Genomic DNA, 6,221 nt, shown 5'->3' on the forward strand with positions numbered 1-6,221 from the left:
CAAACTTTCGACTCTTGGCTGCAAGGAACAATACACTACTGGTCCGCAGGGTACTGCGAAATCAAAGGGAACGAGGTCGCCGATGAACTGAGGAGAGAATCCTTAGCATCTGCTCTCGTGGGTCCGGGAGCCTTTTGCGGACTCTGTTGGTTATTGATATTGTTGGTCTGTTGGACTTATAAAATCTGAGTGGGCAAAATCGTTAGACGGTCGAGCCTTATCGTTATCCTTTCGCTACAAGGCTATTAGTCGCCTAAATATCACTGATGTCAGATTTTTCCCTCAATATTTGACCGGCCATAATCGACTCCGATCTCATATGCACATTATGGGTCAGCCCACAGAGACGAAATATCGACTTCGCTTTGAGAACGATGTGATATCCAAACTGTGAGTTAGCTACTCAAAGTCTAATGCATTTTAATTCATTACAGTAGTTTCCTTAGGTGCCCGTGGGTGGATAATGAAATAAAGGGCGCCCACGAACACAGTGGAAGAGCCTGATGCAGGAGGACCCGTCTGCATTCGGGATGTACAACTGCTGCCACCTCACAAAGGAGAGGGGCAATAGACGAAGCTTTTTAGGTCTCGGTCCTAACCGATAGAGTCCAAAAAGAAGGCGAGGATTCCTTGGGTGTAAGGAAATCGTCTACTAAATATAACACTTTTGGCAGCTGAAACAATTTTGGACTTTCAGGGTTAGAGATTTCAGAATCAGGATACAAAAGATCATCTCGGTCGCAGTGTCTCTTTTGCCGTTACATCAAAATCCTTAACTAATTATCTATTCAAGAGAGTTGCCACTGTTAAAATTTAAATTAAATTAATAGGATTGATCGAATATCGCAATACGGGTGTCAAAAGGCAAAGGGGCTAGGAAAGTTCATTAAAATAATTACTTTTTGAGAGGGTTGCCACTTATTTGAAATATTAAATTCCATTAACTTGGGACAACATGGGTGTCAAACGAGAGAAATTTAAGAAAGCTCAAATTCCAAAATATTTAAAAGAAAGTTGCCACCTGTTTGTATTATTAAATCTGTAAAAATCTGCTTAAAGTTTGACATCGATATAATCCATATTGCTTTGTTCCGATTGTATAAAGACGCATACCCTGTTGTTCGTATTGCCGAGGAGAATGTTTAAATCTAAGTTAAAACAAGAAAAGAGTTGCCACCTGTTAAAAAATTTAATTCAGTTAAGTTAAATGAATTACTGCAATATGGGTATCAATCGAAATAGTTTTCAAAAAGCCTTTTTTTATAAACCTTGCACTTGTACGAGGTTTGCGAACTATTTAAAACATCAAATTCAGCTTGCATTAGGGTAATTATTATTATTTGAATGTTTAACAATGTGGGTGTCAGATAAAAGATGTTAAAGAATTGAAATGTTGTAGTTGTAGAGTATTGTGAAGGGGGTTGCCACCTGTTTGAAAAGTCGAATTTAATTAAAATATGCACAAGTTACAAAACATGCATATAAGTATGAAATATTAAACTATGGGTGCTAAAATATCTCTAGTTGGAACAATTACAATATTTTTGAGGTGTTGTTGCCACCTGTTTAAAAATTAATCTCCTTTCAAATTAATTAATAGGTTCTAAACTAAATGTGAGGGAGTTGCTAGCTGTTTAAAAAACTAAAGTCCTTTTCAATTAATGGAATTAAGTAATTGAAATAAATATGTATCACAATACGGGTGTCATACGGAAGGTCTTAGTAAGAAGAGTTTAAAAAAAGAAAAAATGTGAACATAATTATAAGTATATGAGAATTTTATAAAAATAAATTACAGTTAACTTAACACGAGGTGAGCGCCTCTCATTTAAACTACCAGTATATTACTTGTGCACTGGGTATAAGCAAACAATTTCTGACATCAGATCGACATATAACATAAATGCCAGTGCCCGTGCGCGCATTCCGTCTAACAAAACTTTGCATAGATAAAACTAGTTCGTTTGCATTTCCTTGTTTCCTTATTACATTAACAAATTAGCATGTTTATGACAATGATTTGCCCAATGCAATTTAATTAATCTTATTTCCACTATTGAAGTATGCAAATTTTTTAAATAAATGCTTTTTTTATGTCCACCCACGCACAGGCACACATACATACATACGACAAAAAAATAAAAATAAAAAAACATACTTGCTCGTATATAAAATAAATGGTCAAGAAAAAAAAATAAAAGCACGTATACATTTTTACGCAAAAAGATTTAACACGTTGCATTGACGTTCTTTTATTGGTGGTGGTGGACTTTGTCATCCGCATAGAACGGATAATGCATAGGTATGCACGGCCAGGTTGATATATACATATGTATGTATTTACACGACTATAAACATTCAGTTTTCAACAGTGCAAGGCTATAACCCATATAATCTATGTGCACTTTCTTATATGAAGGGATTTTTATGACTTCACGCATTACCTCTTGCCCCTTCTTCCCTTTAAGCGCTCTACAAATACGTACGTTCAGCATTATAAGCTTCAGTTAAATGCAATTAATAATACATAAATGTTTGCTAGTAACAAACTGGCTATAAAGAGTTATGTTCTTTAAAAAATATGCGCATAATTAGTTGGTACTTGCTCTATAAATTTGTCTGTCTTTAGCGTATTAGGGAAATAAGATAGCAGTTAGCTGACTACTTCAGTTATGCATTTTTTATGAGTAATGCAAAAAAAGCAGCATTAACTTTCGTTATTCATCCAGCAGCTAAACATTCATAGACATTTTTAATTAATGTAAATTGTAATGATCAAATTGCGCATTTATTTTTATTTATCTTGCCACACAGCCAGTCAGGCATCCTCCAGATTGTTAAGGATTATTTCCACTTTTTCTTTAACGAAATCGCCGATGAAATGGCTAGATGAGGATACTTAACTGTCCGAAAACATTTGCGGTCTCAGTCTCTCTTCTTTGAGACTTTTGATTACAGAATAGGTTTACTTAGAACGCACTTAATATTGGGAGACGGCAGAGCACATTCCAATCGTCAGTTCATTGAGTTATCCAATCATTTGGAAAGACTTTAACTTCTTAAGAAAAGAAGATTTCAGAATAACTTTCTCAATAATAAGCCTCTATATGAGAGCCAACATGCAAATCACCGTTTTCCAATTTACCGAAAGGAAGAAAGTCAACTTGACTAGACTTGACCTTGGCAGGGCAAGAAATTGAGTCCTCAGAAGAGGGGAAGTATCTAGGGGTAACTCTGAACAAAAGGCTCAGTTCGAATTCACAAACATATGATATGTCAAGTATATATAGACGGGCTTCCTTATATAGCAGCGGAAATGTACCCTGCAGGGAAACCGCGGCCTAGTGAATCAAATTTGCAGTTCCGTACTAGGTCTTTGTCGCCAAAAAGGAACTAGTCCGATAGGAACTCGATCCCCACCAGTCCAAAAGCGGCGAAAAGTGGTAAAAGTACTAATTTTGTTCAGTTTTTTTCACTAGAAATCTATATCTAAAGTGACGAATTTAGAAATGGTTCGAAACTATAGAAAAGGGATGCAGAACGAACTAGATCGTATTTGTCGAATTTAGAACTAGTTCGGAACTATCGAATAAGGGATGCAGCGGGGGGCTTGTTTACTTTACATAGATATGTGTTCGGTGACTTTTTCGTTCAAATACGCTTCTATTCTGTGCTTCGCAGATGCTTTTTCATACCTTGGTAATACAAAACTAAGATTTGTGTTAATATTTCAACATCTTGGGACCGTCTGGAATCTAAGAAACAACAGCGAGCACCTCTGCAAACTCAGCTACAGCTAAAGGTATGTAAACGTACATTTCTTACAATCATTCAGACAAATTTAATTTCAAATTGAAAACACATTCCTTCCAAAATAACTTAAAATCGTACACACGGAAGAACCAAAAAGATTGAAAAATCATGATACTTTTTTCTTTCGTCTGTTGATTTTTGAACTGGTTTGGAACTATAGAATTTAGGACTAGTTCAGAACTATCGAAAAAGGGATGCAGCGGGGGGCAATTGACACTTCCTAGGACATCGCCACGTTAAATTCGCCAGTTGCTTGCATGCAAAAGAGATTTATTGCGAACCAGTACTGGGTCTTAATGTACTAGAAGCGCACCAGTTCAGAACTAGAGATTTTCCCCACAGGGTAGTGCGCATATCTTCCCATTCATCCAATGGGTTGCTTTTCAAAGAAGATTCTGAAGCATAATAAGTTTTGCGCCTCCGATACAAGTACTTTTTTTCGATACCTACTTGGATCGCAACAACTTGGATTTACTTGTATCGATTCATCCCGAAACATATCTCGAATGTTACCAACAATGCTACAAGGCAGTTTTATGCCTGCCAGAGACTTTATGGCAAAACTCCAAACTAACGTATTGGTGCTTTATTAAGGTCGTGAAACCCGTTGTTACATATGCGGCACTGGCTTGAAAAAAGCTCTGCTGGAGCGTCCTACGGCTGCTCAATATAATCAGCATAAAAATGGGGATATTCGGGGTCACCTGGAAGTTCTGAAGCCATTCCAGATATCATGCTACCGAAATAATTCTTTCAAAATCCATACAAGAACAGAATTATTATGATTAGTCGGAGTTAGATCATTTGTCTCGCCACCCTTGGGTAGACAATGCAACCAAAGGCAGAAGCATCTGTTTGAGCTTAGTATAACCAACTTCACAAAAGAGAGACAAATTGTAACGACATTTTTTGGTATCGACCCACTTACAATTTTAGAACCTGGAAAAGTTATTATGGGAAGCCTATAAATCGTTAAAATTGGATTTTATCTTGATTAGGAGTCTTTAGTTCTGATTGAAAATTACCAAAATTTGTAAAAGAAGTAAAAGGATCAACCACAAAAGTCCTACACCGATTGAATTATGATGCTACCCGAAAAATGGCAAAAGATCGTAGCTAATAGTGTCCAGTATGTACTTCATTATAATTGATTTTCAATATATAAAGAAATCTTTTTTTTAATTAATCCATAAATCCACGTAAACCTTTCATATGACCCAATCGGTACATAAAGCTCCATTAGCCACCGTTGTTAACTGTCTTCATGCACCGAAATACTAATTTTCTGCACTAAATTAAATATCCCCGGTAGAGCGTAAACGAGAAAAAAACATGTCAATATAACGACCACGTGGCTAACGTAAATAATGGGGTCATGAAATGACTGTCGCAATCAACAAACTTGATGCCGTTAAGATAATAATATTAGGTAATACCAAAAACTGTTATATAATTATAATATCTGACGTTTGTCAAATCAGCAAAGCATCTACGCTTTATCAGTTGTTGGCTCTTTACTCCATTATCTTAACTTATGTGCACCCATACATGCATATTGGAACTAGTACTATCTAAGTACTTAAGTTTCGTCTAGAATAAAAATATATTTAATTAGGCGCCACACTATGTACATACACTTGTTGCGTACGTGCAGAGTGCACTTGCATAAAACGTATGCATGTAAATGCGTAACGAAAAGAGATATAGTTTGCTTTACAATCTATGAATATCAAGTGTTTATTATCCAATATGTTTGATTACAATGCAAATTCTAATTCAAGGTGCCAGAGGGGCGGATTTGAAAATTAACGATGTGAAAGCGGTGGCGGTCAGTAGAAGACATACTGGAGCACTAGGTTGGCGAGGTCGGGTCACCTCATATCGTCGCTTACAAACTTCGAAACTACAACATTAAGGAATTTACGATATTCGAATTGAAAGGTTACAATAGTATGCGAATAAGATTTTAAGTTTAAGTTACAATAATTAAAAAACTTAAAAATAATAAAAATATTTGATTTGGCAAACGAATGTAAAATAATTTAAAAGTATTTGAAAATTGTCTGTGTTCTGCAGGTGAAGGCTTTGCTCATGTCTTCAACATGCTGGGCCCGGAAAATGTTGACCTCAACGCTGGCGGGTTAAAGCTTGTTCTCAGGAGGCCTAACTCGGGATCTCTGGCAGGAGAGGAGGAGGTTCATATGACTATGGAATCGGCACATCCTGGTTAGCCTGTGAATGAGAATTGAAAAGTGTATTAGATGACTAACATAAGTAATAGGGATTGAATTGTGTGTGTTTGAGGGTAGTATCGCTTGGGAAAATGAACGAGCTTGGAGCATGCTTATATGCGTAGAGTTCTTGACGAGGATTACATTCACTTGTATACGGAGGAGAAGTGGTCGCCT

This window comes from Rhagoletis pomonella, unplaced genomic scaffold, assembly GCF_013731165.1.
Source record: "Rhagoletis pomonella isolate Grant_MI unplaced genomic scaffold, Rhpom_1.0 Rhpom_scaffold_00006, whole genome shotgun sequence".
NCBI classification, from domain to species: Eukaryota; Metazoa; Arthropoda; class Insecta; order Diptera; family Tephritidae; genus Rhagoletis; species Rhagoletis pomonella.